This window comes from Bactrocera latifrons, unplaced genomic scaffold (genome assembly GCF_001853355.1).
Source record: "Bactrocera latifrons isolate USDA-ARS-PBARC rearing strain unplaced genomic scaffold, ASM185335v1 scaffold_45, whole genome shotgun sequence".
NCBI classification, from domain to species: Eukaryota; Metazoa; Arthropoda; class Insecta; order Diptera; family Tephritidae; genus Bactrocera; species Bactrocera latifrons.
In genome coordinates this window covers 803499-827427 of record NW_017537101.1, presented here as the reverse complement: position 1 = coordinate 827427, position 23929 = coordinate 803499, and the positions used below count along the sequence as shown (strand labels likewise).

Sequence of the window (23929 nt, the reverse complement as noted above, 5' to 3'; positions counted from 1 at the left end):
ACAGAATGAGAGCATGGGCAGCTATAGCTATGCAAGAGCTAAGAAAGAAAGAGTGGCAACGCAGCGAAAACAGAAGGATTAATCGGAATTAGAGCGAAAAGTGTGAATGAAGAGCCGAATGGCTAAGCTTGGTCCCACGATGTAATGCCTAACGGCGTTCCGTGAGCCAAATACAATCAAAGACGACGGAGTTCAGGGTTTAGTACGTAGGCGTATTGCGTCGCAAGTCCTGCTTGGGCGTACGGCCAATACGAATCGTGCATATCACCCGGAAAAATGACGATATCTTTGAAGATTCCCCCTCCGCAAAAAAAAAACTTGCGACTTGGCTCCCAGGTCACTGTGCACGACTTCGAGGTCGTGGATAATTTCTTTTATTTTAGAGCCAGCATTAACACTAAAAATCAAAAAGAAATCGAAGGCAGAATAACTTTTGCCAACAGATGCTACTTCTTACTGAGTAGAAAATTAAGAAGTAAAGTAAACTACCTAGAAGTCACTTATCATCCCCGCCATGCTATATGATCCAGAAGTATGAACGATGACAACATCTGATGAGTCGACGTTACTTGTTTTCGAGAGAAAGGTTCTGTGGAAGATTTACAGTCCTTTGCGCATTAGCTACGGCGAATACCGCAATCGATAGAACGATGAGCTGTATGAGATATATGACGGCATTGACACAGTTCAGCGAATTAAAAGACAGCGGCTATGCTGGCTATGACATGTTGTCCAAACGCATGAAAACACTCCAGCTCTGGGAGTATTCGACGCAGTACAACCCGGGGAAGGCAGAGGAAGAGGAAGAGTCCGAGAAATTAAAAAAATTAAATATCAACAACTGCAAATGGAAAATGTACTCTAGGAAAGAAAAGTTGAATATCCAGCCCTTCAAGGAACAACGAAGAAATAAAAACTTTACGACATGTACACACATTTAACAAAATTGCCGATTAAACAACTTTTTCAAATAACAATAACGGAGTTATTAGCAACGTATGCAAACTTCACCCATTCGCACAATGGCTTTGCATGGAACATAACACTACACAGCACAGCACGGCATGGCACACAGCGGACGCAATGCCTTATGATTTATCACAGTTGTCAACGCATTTAATTTAATGTCTGTTTCATTGAACAAAGGACTTGAAAATGTGCGTATGTGTGGAAACACCTTCAGGTATACACATCCACACATACGCACGTACACGAGAGTACATTTGTTTTTTAGCTTTGTGTTTGCCTCCTCAGATGACACAACATAAATTAGTGCAATTTATTGTAATTGTTATAAATTTCAATTATCCATGCAATTATTTTGCGCATAAAAATCAATTTAATTTTAACTACATATATACGTTTTTTACAGGATGCGCCAACGTTCATGCTAGTACCTAAAACGTTGAATAATTTTGAAAACAAGAAATAATTTCTTTTGAAAAATGTGACTCATTTACGGCATTGGTCAAACGCTCATGGATTTCGACTTGACGCAAAACAGTGTGACATTGCATATTTCAGCGAAAATATTCAAATAAAGCTGTACTATGTCGGTCCGTCGCATCGTTGACAATCAACTGATGGTTAAAAGCTAAAGTTTCCAAAACGTATCGAACAAACGAACTAATAAAGTTAGTAGTACAAATTAAACTTCTTCACTTGCAATTGTATACCGACAAAAAATTAATGGCGTACCCTGTATATATATACCATGGTATATACTAAAATGTATAATACATACACATGTAAGTAGATACATACATACGTGCATACTCCTATACGCGAGAGGTCGAATTATCAGCGCGTAAATTTATGTATTCAACACAGCTACAGTGATAGTAAAATTTTTTATTCAAATTAGAACGAATGTGCACTTTATACCCTGCAGATAAATTTCGGCTGTTAACAGTTAATACAAATAATATATAAATCTCACATTATAAAAACTGTTGAATAAGGGGTTGTTACATTATATTACATAAAATGTGGGATTGCGTAATTCCTGAACCGATTGCACAACTCTATTTTCGACGTCAGATTAAGATATCCCACATATTGCCGAAGATAAATAGTGCTAAAAAATATAGATTTTCTGTTCAGATTACACAAAATATGCAATACAAAACTACGGAACAACAGATGAGTTGTTGGTGGAAAATACATATACACATCCGGAAATCAAGTTTCTCGTCATCTGGTCGATGTGATTTATACTATATCGGTATTACTCATTCAGTTTGGAAATTACCATTTATTTTTCCAGTGAAAGAACACTTTCATAAGGTTTTGAAGAATTAAATGAAATGGTTTTGAATCGTCACGCTCGCATTGAAAAAGTAGCTATATTTTTACATTATACGGAATGAAGTGAACTGATAAATATCTTTGACAAAATGCATATGTAAATGTCTTTATATATGTATATTTATGTGCGCTTCTCCGTTTACCCAAGCATCAAAAAGGAAGCTCAAGCTCATCATTAAAACTTTTGCTGTAAGTAATCTTCAAATGACATTCATAATAACGTAAACGGCATTGCGCAAAGCGAAGAAAGCACTTCAAATTTTAAAATGATAAGACAAATCAAATTCCGCAGCTGTTTACTTTCAACACTTTTTCGTCAAAAGCAATTAAGGCATCATAGTCATCGCGCCGTGAACTGTGCCTGGAAGTATCTGCAATTTCAAGAAATAAACACACGCACACACAGGACCAGGCACACACATCTGAGGGTTTGCACCACAAAAAACAAACGTGTTTTTGAATTGTTTCATGAAAAGTTCCTTGGCCCTAGTGCATTCAATGTAAAAATCTATTTTAGCTAAGCATAAAAGCAGAAAATACAAAATTTCAAGTAAAAAGGTGATGTTGACTTTGAACTTGTTGCAAGCCATTTGATTTTTTCGTTTAACTTTGCTGAAAAGCTGATGATTTTGAATATCATGATTTTTCTCTCGTTCTCATAACTCAATCATACCTCTTGGCACATTAGCATAGTAACAAACTCTGTATAATTGGCTCTACCAATTTCCTATTAAACTTCAATCGAACGTGACACATAAAAGAGAAAATTTTTTTTTATGATTTTTACGTTATGTTTTGGATGACTTTGTTAGAAAACCATTGGGCTCTGGATTAATAGAAAACTTTCGGATGCATTATTTTAAGTAAAGTATGGTACCCTTTATTTTTGTCATAAAAAGTTCATAATATGATCACAATACTTTACAATATATAGTATATGACCAGGAGAGACCAGGCCCGTACCATAGCCCGAAAAAAGTCTTTTTGGGTTGTTCTTCTGACTTGAAGAAAAGTCGTGTAGCGTTACATCTCAGTCATATTCAAAAAAAAATTAAATCACACATTGTTCATTTGTAAGCGAAGAAAGTCTCTATAGTCTTAATACAATTACTTATAGATCTACGAGTACTGTATATAAACTCATACATACAGAAATGCTAATAGCAAAATGCTCGATGCTTTTCATATTTCAAATCCGTTCCTTACAGGAAACAAAACGAAATTTAAAAAGCTTTTGCGTTCTCACAAATATTCCATGTCGCAGGTGTAACAAGCAGAAGCAAATAACGATAAATAAAAAGTAAGCGCGTTTAACACAAATGCACGGCCATGCATATCGCACAAATATTACTCATACGCCACGACACCCAATTCTTGCATGTGTACATGTGCACATATTTAGATACGTACAGATGCTGGCTTAGTTTAAAAACCAAAATGAATCCGCGCATATAAATGTCAAGTCAGCAACAATTTGCAACACATGTGCTTTATGTGTGTATACTCGTATATGTCTAAACGCGGGCATTTGTTTGTATTTGAGGCCGCAAAGGATTGACTTTAATACGTCGGCGTTCGTGGAAACTACATAGATGTGTAGAAACGTACATACATATATGCAGGCAGTTGTACTTTTTTGTCGTGCTTGGTATTTTGCCGGTAGAATTTTGTTATTTATTTTCACTTTACAACACGAATTAGTAATTGGAATTTGCATTAGAAAAGTGGAACGAGAAAATGAAAAGCTCAGACGAAAGGAAAACAAAGGCGCTCTACTTCTACTTATGTACGTGCGATTTTTGGAGTTCGGCGAGGATGTCGTGCACAGTGATCAATTTCAAAGATAAAAAATAGAGAATTTCGCCGAAATTCAACTCTGAATGGGTCCACTTACTTTTCAAGAATATCACAATGGTGAGGCAAGCAAACCATAGTGAAATTTGTCATAATGATGCGCGGGTACAAATTGAAAATTATTAAAATGTTTTAAAATATTTTTGAAAACTTTAAATAAAAAATACATTTTTGATTAAATTTCAGTTAGGTTTTTCCTTAAAAGTGTTATTTAAATTTGTGCCGTTTTATATATCAAACTCTTAATATTCTTTTGTTGCAATTGTCAGTCTTTAATAACACTAGTTTGTAGTCTTTTTACGATTGCGATGTTAGAAGCCGTTTCTTGCTAATTTTGGGTTGCCAAAACCGAAAAATTTAGTAGAAATTTCTAAACATGTAGAATTTTTTGAGTAGCTTAAGCCTCCACCGGACCTCACGGACCTCTTAGTGCATCCGTCGCCAACTTTTTCTTCAGAATTGTTGGATAGTGCAATATTTGCAATTCAGCATTAGTTCCTTTCCATCCTGCTTAAATCAAGGAGTTTTTCTGAACATAATATTAACATTTAAAGATTTTCGATTATTAAACTGCAAATATTAATAAATTTCTCAGAAAAGGTTGTTTGCACTATTGTCACTTCAACGAAGTATTACCATATATGGTATATTTATTTTAAACATTCCGTATGTTTGGTCGCTTTCTCCGCTTAGCACCGACTATTGTGCAGTCAATGCGCGGAACGAACCCATTTGCATAAAATGTAGAAAAAGGCTTTTGAACGGCCACAAGAAACCGTTATATGAAAGTAAGCAATAAGTAAACGGCACCCAACCGGACTTATATCAAAATTTCGATAAAAACTAAACAAGTTTAAAAATATAGTAGGCTCTGTCTTCGATTCGCCATCTTTCCACTCGCTTGTGCTCTCTTGTAAAAAAAAATGCATGTAAAAGCAATAACAAAGTAAACGAGTTAAATTCGTACCTCAGTTTGCAGATGGCTCATTAAAGTGGTACAAGGGCTATCTTGAGTGATTTCTTCACGAAGAAAGAATCATAAAACGTTTCTGCATGCGTCAGAAAACATGTTAGCGCTGGGTTGCATCAAAGGTACTGCTCGTTTGATTGAGCAGTTCGATGCGCTTCTCTCCAACGCTTGACGATTCGAATTTAACTATAGCTGTCTAGTTAAATACGAAATCGCGGAGTGTTATAACGCAGATATTACTACATACTCTAGTTGTACGTTTAGAGACTTCTGAAAAGGGGTTAGGGCAAGCTTAAAGCCGGGTGTTTAGCATTTTCTATTAATTTTAAAACTGTATGGTCACTTGAGAACAAAGAAATTCGACTACCAAATTATTAGTTTCATATCGTCACCTAAAATGCAAACTAACGTATTTCTCTTTTTATAAGTTTACAGGCGAAGCAAAAACGATATAATAGAAACCATTCATAATGAAACAAAATTTGTGTTTTGGTTATAAATTGGTTAAATTAATATTAGTTATAACTGACAACGCAAGCTGAAAATTTTGTGCAACATAGTATAATATATTTAATATGATGTAATGAATCATAAGCAATAAAAAACTCAATTCCGTGTTTTTCTTTAAGATACCTTGTTTTGCGTTTTAGGTGACGATATACGAACTTCAAATTGGCGAGATAGATATCAGCATTTTTATATCAGGTTGGTTTTTTTGAATTATATATTTTCTTTTTTCATTAAATTTTGTATTCCTGAAGTTTTAGTTTTAAAATAAAAAGGGAAACAAGTCGAAATCTTTTTTAAATTTTGGGAGGAAGAAAACACAATTCACAAAAATTCTGGAATTTCGAACATTAAACGAGATCATCGGAGCAATCTTACAATTTGAGATGAAACTTTAACAGACGTTTTTAGATTAGATCATATGCGCTACCTTGAAATTAATTACCACATTAAAATATAAAATTTTAAAGAGGAGAAAAAATGGCTGAAAACAGCGGAGACCGCTAAATATATGTAAGCATGACAAGCTTAGTTTATATAGTGTTAAGTCCGTCTATATATACCCGCACAAGTCCTTTTTGTTCCTTTTGAGATATCGGATCTATATATCATACAGTAAAAAGTATATACAACTTTTTCATTTAAGAATATGTTTTCACAAAATATCGGATGACTTATTGTAAGATCCATCGATAAATTTCTCGAATAAATTGGTACCAATCACAGTAGGCTAACAAACTGATCGATAATTATCAAGTTCTTGTATGAAACACTTTTTTAACGGGTGATACATTTCTTGAATTTACTTAATAGCCTTTTTTTATGGATCACGTGTGAGTTGTGTTAAGCTACAAAAATGGAGCCGGTGAAAACATAACCGTCAATCGCCTGATATTGAAGCTCGTGACCCCGACGACAATTGGGGTCAACTAAACGCCACATCGCTACAATCAACGGATTTCTTGAGAGAAGACTTGGGTGAGTAGATAATTTCTCGTATTAGGCTTGTCGATTGGCCACCAAGTTAATTGCGGTTAACTTCGCTTCAATTCATGCCTTGGAGCAAAAAATCGCGCGGGAAATTCGCCCGTTACCAGTCGAAATGCTCGAACGAGTCCGAAAATTGGACTCGATAGATAGAACATCTGAGACTTAGCTACGGTCAACATTTGAAATAGATAATTTTCCAAAACTAAATGACTAAGAATGTTCTTTCGAATGATAATAAATATTCCCCATTAAATTTGAAATTTCTGTGGTTGTTTCTTTAAAAAAAAGTAGGAGAGAAATATGTTTTTATTTTGAGGATATATATAAAAAAACACACCTTGTGAAGGGTATTATGTTATAGCTTGTACTTTTGAATGTACTTTTTGCTACTAACATAGAATTTAGCATTTAAAAGTTTTTAGGTAAACATTGCTTACATACATACATATGGTATGTATACATTTGCTAAATCAGCAATATAGAGATATACTTATAAGCACATTTATATATTTATACGTAACGGCTATTTATGCTCTTTGTGAACGCAATCTAGACACACATGTATATATGTAAAAGACTTGTACCGTTTCAGAACTTGATGAATAATAATTTGTTGCTCTTCACCCTGTTTTCTCTTGAACTTTCAAATGCATATTTTCATAAAAAAAATATTCACATAAAAAGTGATGTAAATGTTTTTTTTTTTATTTCATATTTTCTAAACATGCTTTGAAACTGCTAAAAGCAAATAGCGGTGAGCAAAGAAGCAGTAGTGATAGCACACATATACACACACACGTGGTACGAGTATATGACTTGTAGCAGATAAACAGAACATTTCCGCATGATATATTGTGGTGCATAAATTGCGTTATGAGATGAAGTGCTCGATGATTGCCAGCAAGGGAACGTTAAAAGGCAAACCATCTGCTCGAGAATATGTTCTACATTTGCGGGCAACTTGCTATACAGTCAACGAGTAGATTTAGCGGCAACAACTGTTAAATATAGGTGTGTATATTCAACAAGTAGCGAAGAGCTTAAGTTAAGTCGATCTCTAATACAATTTTAGATGTTCCCACATTCGGTAAGGAGGAAAGAAGTGAAATATTTACAAGATAAATTGTAAAGTCAGCATTCGTTACCAGCTGAAGTTGTAAAACGATCGCACTCACTTTTGGTATGGAATTAGCTTTCCCTCTAGCTTCAGCAATACAGGTATATGGTCATAATTTTATTACGATATATGCTTTACTGCCTGGAGATTTATCTTCCAGTGACGAAATTCTATGCCATAAAATAAATTTTCCTGGTAATTACACTAGGATTCCTTACACTGGAATGGCTAAACATTTGGATGACCTCCGGATCAAATGCAATTACTGCATAAATAGTTTTCGCCGATGGTTTGCTATAATGAGTCTAGAGCTGGCTGAACAGAAAACAGAATTCTTTAGCATAAACTCCAAGAAATTTTAAGAAAATGATGTGGCTAACCATAGGAGAATTTGAGATTACTTCACAGCCACAATTAATGAATCTTAGTGTAATAGTGAACTCCAGCCAATGTTTTTTAATAGCTAATGTAATGAGATCAGTTATACTGTATGCGGCTCCAATATGGATACAGGCACTAGACTTAAAATCATATGCTAGACCAATTGACGCATTGCATACGCTTTCTACAATACGCGTGCTTTCCGAACCATATCAAACGACGCTGCTGAGGTATTAGAAAGTATGGATCCGATTGACATCCAGGGAGACGCATTCGAGCGAATATACAACTTATCAGAGACGTCTATCGAAGATAAGAGAGAATAAAAAGCATCACATTGTGGTAACAACGGTAGTAAATTTCATGCAAAGGATGATGGACCCACAGACTGATTCAGGAAGTACATTCGTGAATAGATAGACAGCATGGGGACCTAGATTTCCACCTAACCCAAAACTCTGTGCTTTAGAAGCTACACATAAATATCGTCATGTCTTTAGTCCACATGTTCCGTACTGTACTCAACCATTTCCCTCGGTTTTCAAATATAAGGAAAAAGCAGAAAATCAACAGATTAGGCGTCAGTCAGTCTGTACAATAGAAGAGATTAAATATATTCTTCTCTCCAATGAAGTAATACCTTGTCCAGTGGGAGAGACACTCCGACTTTCCATTCTTCCTCATACTACAAAAAATGTTTTCTAAAAAAATATAAAAATAAAATTACACTGGCTGAAAAGTAGGTAATGTTTTTACGGAAACGTCTCAATGCGTTATATAATTAAGCCTAACCTCAAAACACCCATGTATAAGTTTCATAACAGTACGGCAATCGGTTCGTGAGTTATTGCTTTTTGAATAACATAAGTTTCGGTAATTTGAAAAGTAAAAGTAAAAAAGAAGCTTAATGTATTCACAAAGAACTATTTTTTAACAAAATATGATGCTGATACCTTAAATATAATTTCATGCGTGCTCTGCACCAAACTTTAGTAAGTACATCACTAACTCCCAGTCAGAACACCATATATTTATCGAAAAGAGGCTGACTAAAACATCAAAATATCCAATATAGAATGAGAGTTATGGAGAAAACTTAGTTTTGATAAGTCAAAACACGTTATTGGACGTATCGTTCATGAAACGCTATGTAAACAAGTAGGGAAGGGCAAAGTTCGGTTGTCACCGAACATTTTATACTCTCACATGATAAAGTGATAATCGAAATTCCAGGCGTGGAACCGATTTCACCCACATTTGGTACATGTTATTAGGGTGTTAAGAAAATATTATTTACCGAATTTCATTGAAATCGGTCGAGTACTTCCTGAGATATGGTTTTTKRYCCATAAGTGGGCGACGTCACGCCCATTTTCAATTTTCTGGATGCACCTTCCTTCTGRCATTCCTTCCGTAAAATTTAGTGTTTCTGACGTTTTTTGTTAGTCGGTTAACGCACTTTTAGTGATTTTCAACGTAACCTTTGTATGGGAGGTGGGCGTGGTTATTGTCCGACTTCTTCCATTTTTGAACTGTATATGGAAGTGCCTAAAAGAAACGACTCTATACAGTTTGGTTGACATAGCTATAGTAGTTTTCGAGATATGTACAAAAAAGTTAGTAGTTTTCCAAAAAAATTACGTCCAAATATGCCCCTCCCTTGTGCCAAATTTCATTTTAATATCTTTATTTACGGCTTAGTTATGACATTTTATAGGTTTTCGGTGTCCGCCATTTTGTGGGCGTGGCAGTGGGCCGATTTTGCCCATCTTCGAACTTAACCTTCTTATGGAGCCAAGAAATACGTGTACCAAGTTTCATCATGATATCTCAATTTTTACTCAAGTTACAGCTTGCACAGACGGACGGACGGACAGACAGACATCCGGATTTCAACTCTACTCGTCACCCTGATCACTTTGGTATATATAACCCTATATCTGACTCTTTTAGTTTTAGGACTTACAAACAACCGTTATGTGAACAAAACTATAATACTCTCTTTAGCAACTTTGTTGCGAGAGTATAATTAAGGAAAAATATAGCACAATTGCATAAATTGGGCTTCGAAATTTTTATAGTATATCCATCGTATCGCCCGGATCTAGTTCAAACGAACTTCAGTAACTCATTCAGAAGGAATTTAGCGACAATGAAGAGCTAAACACCGAATCTGAAGCTACTACAAAAGTGGGATCAAAAAGTTGGAAGAACCCGGCATCCATGTTGAGTAATAAAATCGAAACGAATTTCTCAGTCTACCCGTAACTCTAACTCTAATGTTCCGAGGGCATTTCAGTTTTCCTACTATGCAGTAGAGTCAACAAGCCAAGCGGCAGTCAAGCTGTTTGACAACCGCACAAGCCGACCGTCCAGCCAGCATGTCTGTTGTCTTTACGGTCATGTGTTAGAAATACGCTCTTAGCCCGGCTTGTGAAATTACTCACAGTTGACCAAGCATTGTTGGGTGAATAACCACTTAGCGTTTTTTGTTGTTGTTTGCATTAAAGCGCACAGTACAGGTTTTCAAACTAAATGCAGCTGTTTTTTGGCATTGGTTCTGTACACATTTGGAAGCGCGTTGACGCTTAGAAAAACACGCTCCGTCCTTGAGGGAAAAATATGCAACAGCAGCAACTAAAATAAGAATGAAAGAATGCAGCATTTCGAAAAAATGCTCGCAGTGCGGCAGCGTTGCTGTTGCAACAATTGCACAGCAGCGGCAAATACCAGTTCGCAGTTATATTTTGCGCAATGTTTTTGTAGCTTGCAGCTTTGCCGTACTTGTTGGCTTATTTATGTATGCATTTATGCGATGTAGTTTTTAATATTTATTGTGCCGCTCATTTCTGTTCATGTTTTTTTTTTTTGTTGGTTTGTTAGAGCTTTGGAATTGAGTTGATGTAAATTGCACAATCACGACGTTGCAGGGAACGCTTCAATTTTTGTTGGTTTTTCCCTGCTTTTGCGTTATTTTCCTTACTTCATTTATTTTATTCACTTACGTTGCTGCATTTAACCGTCTCAAATTGTATGTAAGTATTTTATAAAAGAGTTGCAGACAAGCTCCCCTTGCCACGCTTCTTCGCGTGTCTCTTTCAACGCTGTTCGACATATGTATGGACATACATACATATAAGTACATACCATAAATGAAGACACGACATAATATATTTATCGCGGCAGCTCATCTAGGCGCGCTCAAGGTGGTGTTTATTCGCCGCTGCTGTTCGCGATTGGCGATGCTGCACAGCCCCATCGTCTCTGCTTGATGTTCGCCACCGCTGCGGTGCTTGCTTGCATTTGTGACGGCTGTGCGGTTGACTTATGGCATAATCCATTTTCGCTTTGTGAATTCAGCACAGTGGTTTCCAAAATGTGTACGGATGCCAAAAAAGGAATCAAATTTAACAAAACAAACGAAAACTACGGACCGACCGAATCTTCAATAGCTTTCACAAATACAAAAGATTCCTCACAATAAGGGTGATTGGTCAATTTGTGTGACAGTTATTTGCTATAGTGACTCGATTTGAACAATTTCTTCGGAGAATTCCAATGTTGATCATTCAGTTTGTATGACAACTATATACTATTGTGATTCGATATCAACGACTCCTACAAATTAGCAATTTCTAGGAAAAAAAAAACTCTTAAAAACTGAGTCCGTGAATAAATAGGCAGACGGACCAACAGCCAGACAGAGGTACATACATAGCTAAATCGACTCAGCTCGTTATGCTGATATTTTCAGGATCCAGAACGTTTCGTTTAGGGTTTCAAACTTCATGGCAAACTTAATTTACACTGTTCAGGGTATAAAAAAATGGAAACGTCTTACCTTTTTTAGAAGTTAAAGATCACTGGTCAATGAAATATTTTAAAAAATTGGTGTACGCCATTCGATTTCTTTGTGTCATTTAGTATAAATGTTCTGAGAAAAAATTGGGAACTACTATCTGCTATATCACTTTCACGAGTTTCTTTTCTAACCCATTCTAAGTAGCATACCCCGATTTGAAGCAAACTCCAGTCCCTTCAAACTCAGATTCACGAAGGCACAATAAAATCGAATGAATTTAAGCCACGAAGAGTTTTTATAAGCTTCGACACGATGCTCAATCACAAATTCGAAATTTGGAGATTTAAATTAAAACATCTTGGATGTCTTAACATTGAGGAACCGGGAGAATTGATTGAAATAGTCACTAACGGAAGCAATAAAACTGTGATAGGCAAAGCGTATGCTCGACAGATCAGGGTCTTTTGGTTCATCTATGTGTTTGGTTGCAAAATGAACCACTGTTTGAATTAAGAACATAGGATCGTTATGAGCAACCTCGAAATCTTAAGTAATCGAGTCAAAACATAACTATGTATTATACCATTTATTTAGAACCGAATTTCCTGGCCTTCAGCGGGCTTATATCAATTGGCAAATGCCAACTGGTATTTCCAAAACACACACTGTACACTGTTTGCTAAACGAGCATGAAATCACAGAAACATCCAAGTGTCAACAAATGCCTATGCATGATACATTTGGTGAAGCGCGAAAAGCTCACTTTTAGCGAAGTTTTCGCAATACAACAACAATAAAAACTCACTCCTTGCGGTTAATCAGCAACTCAATTCATGCACGCTGCGGTGTTGGATAAAATATGCAAGACAAATAGCAAAAACTATTTGAAAAAATAAAACTGAGCGCAGCGAGTTGCAGTCTGCAAATGAGGTAGTAGAAAAACCGTCAAATTAATTAACTCCACTCTACCAAAGGATGTACACAAAAGAAAAGCCGGAATACCAACTCGGCGCACAAGCGAATTAATAATGCATAATGACTGTGGAGAGTTAGGGTGACATGCACACTTCTAATGCAATAACCCAGTTAGCGAAGAGGCGATTCTAGTTTTGTCTTAGGAAATATTGAAATAAAAATTTATTTATTTCCAAACTACTGAGTATTTGAAACAAAATTTTGTGATTTTACTGAAGCACATTATCTAGTTGCACTTATCTTTAAGATTCTTCTAAAAATTCTTCATTATTTTTCTGATGGAGTTTTCTCAAATGAAAGTCGATTCAGTTCTAGCCTATCTCAGTTTGGTGAAACTTACGTGTTAAATTTTTTCGAAAATTTATTAATTTCTAAAAGCTTAGTCGTTAATACTTTCATAAAGGTAGAGATTTGAATTTTACTAGTAAAAATCGAAACAGAATTGCAATCGGGCTTTGGATTACATATGAGATAAAATTCAGCAATGTGGCCCTTTGCTCCGCGGAGCTAAAGCAGCAAGCAATGCGGAAAAGCACAGGTGGCGAATTCATCATCGGCACTGTGAAAATAAAACATGGAGTGAGTGTCACTAAAAATTATTCGGAAGCACCTTCTAACTACTTGAAGTTTACATATTTTCACAAAATTTAGGTACAGTGGATGCAAAATATAACGTTTGTGTTGTCCAAGTCAGTGTAGGGAGGAGTGCATTGTTTTGTTATAGTTGACGTCTTACGTATTAGCCACTTTTTGCAAAATAAAACCAACCAGAAAATTAAAAATTATATTACTGGGTCTAATAGGGCTAAAAAGGCATTAAACTACTGTCTGCTCAAAAATTAATTCCGCCCCAATTTGTTTAAGATATCCCACTAAATAGCCAATATCCAGCACCAACAAAGATCTTATAAAACCAAAAACATTCTTTTAACTCTGCACTGAAGCTATAATATTCCTAATCTGTAAAGAAAATGTGCGCTCTTCGCTAACTTATGGTCAACAAAATTAGCCTACTGATCGTACTTTTCCCTAGCTGAGAGTGTACACGAAGACCGTGGAGAGTCGATTAAGCGCCTTTCGTAGCAACTCGGGCTGGCGTACTCGTATGGAACGACTGGATGGAAACAAGCAAAACTGCCACATTCGGGTCGAAGAGCAACATATAGTAGCTACCATCTCATCCACAAAAAACGGTTTGGTATGGTTTGTTGGCCGATGGAATTATAGGTCCATATTTCTCCAAAAATGATGCCGGTGAGAATGTAACCGTCAATGGCGACCGGTAACGCGCCATGACAACCGACTACTTGATGCCAGAAATTGAAGCTCGTGAACACGGCGACATTTGGTTTCAACACGACGGCGCTTAGGTGAGCAAATAATTTCACGTTTTGGGCCGGTCGATTGGTCACCAAAATTGGTTAAAGTTTAAAGTATATGTTGGTAATCCCTCTTTATCACCCGAAATGCTCGAAAGAGTCATCGTAAATTTTACTCAACTAACCATCTCAGATGTAATCGCGGCCAATATTTAAAAAAGATACGCTTCAAAAAATAAATGCCAAAGACTGTTCTTTCGAATGATAATAAACATTTCCTATTAAATTTGAAACTGTGTTTTTTCTTTAAAAAGTAGGAAACGGTTTGCATCCAAAACTACCCACGTTCTCTGATATAAACAAGCTTGAAGATATATATAATTTAGATTACTTAATGAGGAAGAAAGAGCATTGGTGAAGATCTTAATCCGTTAGTCTGCATGCAGTTATTTGTTATAGTGGTCCGCTGTGAACAAAATGTTCGGAGATTCTAGCATTGCTTTGCACAATAATGTATGAAAACTTTAGAGAAGATTGTTGACAAATAAAAATGTTTTTCGTACAAGGATTTGATTTTGGATCATTATGTATATCAGTCCGATGGTCCAACGTCGGCGTTTCCAACGATTGTGCAGCTTTTTGCGGAAAAAAGACTGAGCAAATTTTCTCACATCTCACAAACTTTTGGACTAGTTCGTGTGTATACAAACGGGCATGTATTGCAGGTTTTTGATACAAACCGGGTAATTTTCTTCTAAAAATTAGTGCAATCTACCATATAATGCATTCTGTAGCTACGCTATTTACGCGATCTTGGTTTGTAGCAAGGCCCGATAGCCAAAATTCGGAGTTTTTAAGAGCGACTTCTGGTAAACACGGATCGTTGGATAATGTAAGTTCAATGCGGTTAGTATCAATATCTTAACCAGACAGTTTTAATGGCTTTATATATAATATATTCCAAAATATCTAAACTCTTTAAAGTGCGTCTCGCCGTTAGAACTTTGAACTGACAAAACTTCAGTTTAAAATGTTAAACTACTACACCGATTTGATTTATATATGGACAAAAATAAAAACAGTAAATTGACGGGCGTAGGTGAGAAGTAATAACGTTAAATTCTGTGTAAAAATTTCATTACACCGGGCTCATTGAGTTTGCTAACAACAAAGGGAACAACAAAAACAAATTCGAAAGTATAAAAGCAGTTAACTAGTTGACCCAATTTGTGCGCGAATGCATGCGTGTGCATGTTCGCACACGCAAGTTTAAGTGGCTGCTGCACACTTGCAACAACACTTTCTCAAGTGTGTGCGCACGAGTATTCACCGAAATGAGTATTAAGCGCGCGTGGGCGTTTCAAGTGGTCATTGTTCTCCGCACGATGGCGTAGTTTCACTCTTTCACTCACTTATTCTTCTAGGCCAGCCGCAAAATGAAGGCTTAAATATGTATACAGGCACACACGAAAACTTTCGAATATACTTATAGTGCACACAACAACACATTTCATAGCAGACCGATGTGCAAACACAGCCTACTGCCGTTGAGGTACTCATATTTAGAAGAAACAAATAAAATCAACGCTCAAATTTACCTTTTCACCTTAGCGATAATGCAAGTGTAGCTCTTGAGAACTTAATATTTGTCAGGCAGTCAAACAACACCCACAATTCGTATGTCATTTTAACAATCAAACGCACACTTACATACAGTCAGGCGTCTTTGGCAATTGACTTAGCTATTGATGCAACATGCTGAGTATTTCTATTTGGATTTCTAATGACAATAAGAGGCACGAAGTACACGGTTGCTGTTGTCGGTGGCAGAAAGATTATTACACATCTCTTTTACTGTTAGCCTTTCTATCATTAATTACACTTATGAAAAAAAATTATTTTTTCGAAAAGTAAAGCCTCTTTGCGAAAACAAAATGTGACAGATTTCTATCAACGTGTTTTGCATCAGTTTGCTTAGACTGCCATGAGAGTACTTATTCCTAAGACAGTGTTCACATACTGACGTTGGGTCGCTCATTATCTTCAAATTCTATTTTGGTTTCGCTTACATATACATTCCTTTTCATATCACATCCAAATCTAGAACGATTCATGTAGGCCATAGGCAAAAATGTTTTTGAATAACTGATTTTCAACCTTGGACATGCTTCTTTTAAAAATTTTCCAATATACATACATATAATACATACTTGTACAATAAAAAAAATATTAATCTAAATAATAATTTGTAACCGAGCGTAAAAACGATTTATGGAAAAAAATTTTCAAAGAAAGGTTATGCCGAATTGCGTCACAGTGAACAAAAGCAAAAAGTATGTCGTTCCCTTCTTCTTTCCTTGAACAAAAGAGTACGTGTATGAAGCGACACTAAGTGATATTTCAAAATATTTTGAGAGAACATCAAAAAATTAAACACTCTATAAAAGAACCAAACGTAATACACCACACTAAAGGACAAGCAAGTAATTTTTCATTCTCTTACTAAGTTGTCTGGAGAAAACCAAATAATTGAGTACAAAAATATAGAGATCAACTCGAGACAAATGCCCAAACTTTTGAAAAGATATTTAACTACATTTTTTTAACAAGTATGTAAAAAATAAATTTATATTCAAGTATAATAGGAAACCAGTTTGCAATGTGAAATCGCCGCAATTTTCGACACAGAAATTCAAAATTTTAACAAGGTTGCCACTTTGAATCCAACAGAGTAAAGAAAATGACAATTTTGATTGACGCTTTTTTTATACTCTCGCAACAAAGTAGCTAAAGAGAGTATTATAATTTTGTTCACATAACGGTTGTTTGTAAGTCCTAAAACTAAAAGAGTCAGATATAAGGTTATATATACCAAAGTGGTGAGGGTGACGAGTAGAGTTAAAATCCGGATGTCTGTCTGTCCGTCTGTCCGTCCGTCCGTGCAAGCTGTAACTTGAGTAAAAATTGAGATATCATGATGAAACTTGGTACACGTATTTCTTGGCTCCATAAGACGGTTCGAAGATGGGCAAAATCGGCCCACTGCCACGCCCACAAAATGGCGGAAACCGAAAACCTATAAAGTGTCATAACTAAGCCATAAATAAAGATATTAAAAAGAAATTTGGCACAAAGGATCGCATTAGGGAGGGGCATATTTGGACGTACTTTTTTTTGGAAAAGTGGGCGTGGCCCCGCCCCCTACTAACTTTTTTGTACATATCTCGAAAACTACTATAGCTATGTCAACCAAACTCTACAGAGTCGTTTCCTTCAGGCATTTCCATATACCTGTCTCTTATACACATCTAGATGTGTATAAGAGACAGTCCATATACAGTTCAAAAATGGAAGAAATCGGATAATAACCACGCCCACCTCCCATACAAAGGTTATATTGAAAATTACTAAAAGTGCGTTAACCGACTAACAAAAAACGTCAGAAACACTAAATTTTACGGAAGAAATGCAGAAGGAAGCTGCATCCAGGTTTTTTTTTTTAAATTGAAAATGGGCGTGGCGTCGCCCACTTATGGACCAAAAACCATATCTCAGGAAGTACTCAACCGATTTCAATGAAATTCGGTATATAATATCTTCTTAACACCGTGATGACATGTACCAAATATGGGTGAAATCGGTTCACAACCACGCCTGAAATCTCGATTATCACTTTATCATGCGAGAGTATAAAATGTTCGGTGACACCTGAACTTAGCCCTTCCTTACTTGTTTTTTGTTGCTGTTGTAATTTGGCAAACTGGCGTCGGTGTGAAAAAATATCGAATTTTTCCTTCTTTTACGACAGTTTTTCGTTGAAAAAAATAGGAAGATTTCTAAAATAACTTAAAAAGCCTCCAAATTGGAACTGGATACTCGTATCTTCAAAAATTCCTTCTTTGAGAGTGGAAACCGTTTTGAGAAACACCATTCTGAGAAATTAAAAATTGCAGTTGTAGTGTGCCCTACTCCTCTTCCCTTTCTACAAGAAACGCTGTAGCGACCGTAATAAATTGAATATGCTATAAAAATTGACCTGTGAAAGGTATTATTGTTTAGACGTATTATTTTATTGTTTTTATTGTTTTTTCTTCAGATGACCAGAAGAGTGAGTGAGTGAAGATGAACATGTCATGTTTTCACCTCCTACGTCAAAAAATTCCCGAAGTACATTCATCAACCTCATTATTTATTTTTGTGAGAACTTTTAGTTTTGGTACTTGGCAACCTGTAAAAGTTGGCTAAATAAACTAAAACCCGAAAATATATAGTTCTCTATTGCCATGCCAAATCTAACTACATACTCGTATATGGAAACTATAGCAACTGTTTGTTAGTGTCTCAAGTAACTGGCAGATGTCAGGTGAACGTCTGACGTTTTACTACTTTTCACTCAATGTACTAAACTATAGCTACAGTGCGTACATACATTGTATGTATTTGTATATTTGAAAACATTGCCGTATAAAAGCTAAAACCTGTTGCTACTCACTTGTTCCCAGAAAACAACATGATTGCGCACCAGACAAACTCTGTAGTGAAACATAAGAGTACTGATTCAAACACTACGTTATAAATAAATATAGAATTCGACGGAAGATGAACTACTTTGCTGCAGGAATTTGTCAACTATATAACATATAAACTATCGCTAAAGCATCCGACATGTGCCAAAATTACAACTGTTTATCTAATAAAATTTTAGACAATGATTTAGTACAGTTTAGTACTCTTTTAAAGTTATAAAGATTATAAATTCACCACTTAAGGGTTACAGGAGTTTTCGGATTTCAAAGTTGTTCCGAGTAATAGTTTCGTAGATACAGCATTGAGAACTTGCGCGCTCGAAACTACATATGTAGCTGGGGTAAGTGCGCCAGCTTTAAATGCGTTTTTCTCGAAAATGTATTTTTGAAGTCGGTTGGCAAGACTTCTCGAGCACTACTCAACCGATCTTCATGAAATTTCACACAGGTCTTTGAGATACCACTTGGACTTGGACGAAGGATTGTTTTTTCGATTTCAACTATTTGAAAAAAAAAAATTTTCACGATATTTTCACTAAAGTTTTCATTTTTTTCCTTCGCAAAAGTTCTAAGTTAAGGTTTTAACTAAAATTCATATTTTTTTACCCCGGCGCATTTTTTTCCGAGGGCTCATCAGAAATGTGGACGCAATGGCCGAGTTTAAAATAAATGTTTCCAAGATCGTATCTTGAATAGTTTTTGGATGGTAGCGTTCTAAAGAGCGACCGCTCGGAGGTGCAAACAAATATAAGTGAAAATTTAAACGCGTTTTTCTCGAAACGACATTTTTCAAAATTGTTGGCATCATAACTCAACGAGAAATTGGCCGATTGAGTCAATTGAAATTGAGTATTTTTGAATACGTTTACTATACAATGACCGACGATCTTTCGATTGGTTGAAAATTTTCAATTTGGCATTAAAAAACGACCATTTTTTACCTAAAAACACGATTTTTTTTTCAAAATTGCACCATTTTGTTAATTTTTGATATTTTTCAAAGATCGTACGTCATTGTACAGGAAATATTTTTAAGTTTAATAAACTTTCCAAAATTTTTTGTTTTAGCTACTCATTCGGCCGGAATCATGTCAGCAGTTGGGGCACTGTTTTTTGGCCCCTCCGAAGGCAGCCCATAATTCCGTTATTTTTCAACATTTTTATAAGAAAAAAATCTTAAAATTTTTTCGTTCGTTCCAAATATTCAATCGCGTACTTCCGCTTATAAAAGTTCACGAAAATCGCCTAATTTTTCATGCGTCACACTGGTCTAGCCCCTTAAGTCGGCTGACTAGTTGAACATCTAGCTAACACTAGTTATATTAATTTAGAACTGGCTGATTTCCTTGCAGGGTACCAATGTTCTTTCTTTGACCGAGTCGCCGTACTTCCACTTGTAAATGGCTGTGCAACAAGATGTACATATGTACACAATGGTTGCATCTTGCTTGACTCACTTTTAGCTCATTCGCTATTCTTGCGGATGGACAACGACACTTGACGACAGTAACTCTGCAACTACGCTTGGTAATCTTTCGCTTATTTGCAGTTAATTCACTTAATGACGCAACTAAATGAAAATGTTGCAACCTTAAGGCAGTATAAAATAAGTCTGCTACCTTCGGTTGTATTAGCGTTTATTTGCAGAGTCGTAGTATATATGTATGTATTTTCGTCTGCTAGGAAGTGTGAACATTTAGAAATCAAATGGATCTAAGGATCCAAGTAGCTGACTACGTGCATTTAGCTGGATAACTACAAAGGTATTAAAATTATTTGTCACTAAATAAAACTCTCGAATAAACTTAGTGGACCGAGCACTAAATTCGAGCTCATTCAAACAGTAAATACTTTCGTAATTTGTAAGAACATAGAGTAATAACGAAGTAAGGTAGAGCTAAACGGGACAGGATTGTGAACTGCACTATTTTCAGTAGCATAATATTTTTCTCTACCGGCTTGGTACTTACTTAGCTTCACAAAAATATCTTGGGTAATATCTTAAGTACCAGCTCTGGAGTAAATTTGAATATCAAACATTAGTAAAGGGTACGCCGAAAGGAATAACGTTTCTTCCCTGCTTGAGGTCACCTTGATTAATGAACTAATACTTCTACTCGACAAGAAGAACTTTAAGGTCGTCTGCTACGTAAACCAATTTGATGTCATTTGTTCAGCGATTAATCTTAAACACCCTTATCTCGACATCTCCGCCAACTGGGACTTGGCAATTTAATATATTCCCTTTAAAGAGTAGAGCTATTGTTCAGTCGAGCTCTGTCGAATATCTCAGAGTTATCCCAGATAAAAAATTATGCAGAAGAGAACACATTGGGAGCGTTCTTATTCTTCTTGATTGGCGGGAGCTTTACTTTCTGGAAATCCTGCAGAAAAGCAATTGATCCAGCGTATACGTATTCAAGTAAAGTATGAAGCATGGCTTACGCTTCCCGGTCATGATTTTAAGCTGTTGTAACTAAATTCGGCATTACTACGGACATATGATCGTACTCGACTTTGTTAATGCCTAATTAAATACAACGTTTTCATTCCCCACTAAAAAAAAAGTTCGACCAATGGACTGAACCAGGGTGAAATAGAAACAGCAGCGGTCTTTTTACCTATGAAGTAATCCATACTCAGAAGGTAGCTTTAAACTAAATAACTTCAATTCAATCTTTCAAGCCAAAGTTGTTGGCATAACAAAAAGTGTCAAGTGAGCATTTTCTCTTATCTGCGTTAGGTTATGAAAACAGTCTATAACTAGTCTCACAGTAGGTAACCAGGTTAATATTATGTGGGTACTCATTCATATAAGAATAGAAGGAAACAAAAAGATAGCCGTCATTTAAATATGTAGTCAGGAACACAATTCCCCTCAGCTGCTGCAGCCCATTCAACTTTCCTTTAAGATTTTTTTTGTAGCAATGAACCCTAGAGGAACACGCAAGGGTTATGAGACGCTGGAACAATACCTTTGCGAATACCCAGACTTTAGACGTCTGAGAGGAGATACATATATTCCACGAAGAAAGTTATTCAATATTATTCAAAAACGTTAGTCAACCCAGCGTTTTATCTACAATCAATGAACATTAAAATCAACGAGGATAGTTTTATATTATAGGTATATAGTATATTTGGTGAGGTATTTTTATCTGAATCAGAATTTCAACTCTTTAATTTGTATACAACCCGGCAAGAATTTCTAGACTTTTTACTACATTTTTATTAATTATAAATCCAATCAGTAGGTAGAGTGTTAATTTGTAAGTTAATAATACCTTAATCATACGTACGTTTAGTATCTAGGATGCGCAATATCCTTGCAAGAGTCTCTCTCAATTCTCTTCGCGCATTTATTTTTCTTTGCGCTGTTAAAGTACAAATTAAACTAATGAAGTGCTTGCCGTTTAATGGTGCTCACCCCCGCCTCTTTCCGAAAAACAAAAACTTTTCTGCATACTGTCCTCTCATGTAAAATAAGTACTTAGCTTTAAAATCCATTTTCTTCTTTTTTTTTATTGTACTGCATTGTTTATTTTCTTTATTCTTCCACTCTCACAATTTAGTCGCTAATTTTTATTTTTTGCGTGCTTTATTTTTCCGTTTCATTTGAGCGCTTTAATTACACTTGACTTGCTTAATTGGCGTAAGACTTCCGCTTTCTTCTTCCTTTTCCGTGTCATTCTATTTTCTTTGTCTTTTGCTGCCTTATTTCCATTTGCTTAATTATATTCCTTAAATGCGTTTACAAATAAGTTTAACGGCAATTAACCACAAAAGGACAGACAGACTCAAGAGTGACTACAATTGCCTGGTGTTGTTATTATTTTCAATTTGTGGTTGCAATTCTGCTCCTCAATATCAATATATATATATAGTCATATACATATACATATGTACATATGTAGGTGTGTGCGAATCACGTTATTGGCACTTAATTAAAACTCAATTTTTCAGCCACGGCAAAGACATTGAGCCACATTACAGTATTAGGAAAGCTGTTGCGTATATGTGCAGACACGAGGGCGTAGAAATGGTAATACATATGTATGTGCACGTGCCACATGGCATACACTTTAATAAGGACAATAACAATTTTTCTTTTTCTTTATTGTTCGAACTTATTGAAAGTAAAATTTCAATTTGTGACAGTAACATTGAAAAGAAAAGAATTACTAATTTATGCGTGGCTTTTAAAGAAGGTGACATCTTAAAAAATAAGAGGGTTTTTAACAGGGACGCTATAAAAGTTGACCGATAGGGACAGTAAACTTCGACATTCCTCTTCAGTAAAGTTTGCCATTTCATCATGGAAAGATATACGATTCAACAACGAGTCGAAATTATTAAAATGTACTACCGAAATTAGGAGTCAGTGGCCTCAACTTTAAGATCACTACTTCCAACTTATTATCGTCATAATCGTCTTGTCAGAACAACAATTGAACGTTGGAACTAGGATATTGAACTACGTACAAGCTGAATTGAAACCGCTTGACCACCAGAATCGTCGTATGTTGGCATCAATCCACACGTACTCCATGAGCCACCATTGGATCCTGAAAAAATTACGGTTTGGTGCGGTTTATGGGCCGACGGTGTCATTGGGCCGTATTTCTTCCGTGATCAAGACCGGCACGTTACAGTGAATGGGAATCGCTACCGCTCAATAATAACCGAATATTTTTGGCCCGAATTGGATAATATAGACTTGAACGATAAGTGGTTCCAAATTGACGGCGCCACAAACTCACAATCGATTTATTGAAAACCAAGTTTGGTGAAGGTGTGTAAATGGCCCAGTCAATTGGCCGTCTCCGTCATGCGATTTGACACCGTTAGACTCTTCCTTGTGTGACTGCGTCAAAGAAATTGAGTTTCATACATAATGGGATGGAATGTAGTTTCACAGAAATGAAGAATTTAATTTATATCCGAAACCGTTTTTGTGTTATCTTACAAAAGCTTTTGTAGTGCTCTTATTCAAAAGAAAAATTATTTGAAGTAAGAAATGAAAACGGAAAACTTCAGATTTTGGAACACAACCGTTCCTCATAATTAATTCTCCTTTTACAAAAATGGTAACTGTGTAACATGATAGAAGTCATCAAAGAGCACACGCGTTGTTAGAAAACATAGGTATGGATGTCACACGATTTAATAAATTCTTGCGTT

The 23929-nt window shown here is 35.9% G+C and overlaps 1 protein-coding gene and 1 long non-coding RNA gene across 2 annotated transcripts in view; one reads left to right on the top strand and one right to left on the bottom strand.

Annotated features, from left to right (window-relative positions):
- Positions 1-23929, bottom strand: part of LOC108973057 — a 64298-nt gene that overhangs the window by 20088 nt on the left and 20281 nt on the right. The window lies entirely within an intron of this gene.
- LOC108973058 lies at positions 7558-8763 on the top strand. Its single transcript, XR_001993696.1, has 3 exons — positions 7558-7639; positions 7701-7846; positions 7954-8763. It is a non-coding gene; the product is annotated as an uncharacterized LOC108973058 (long non-coding RNA).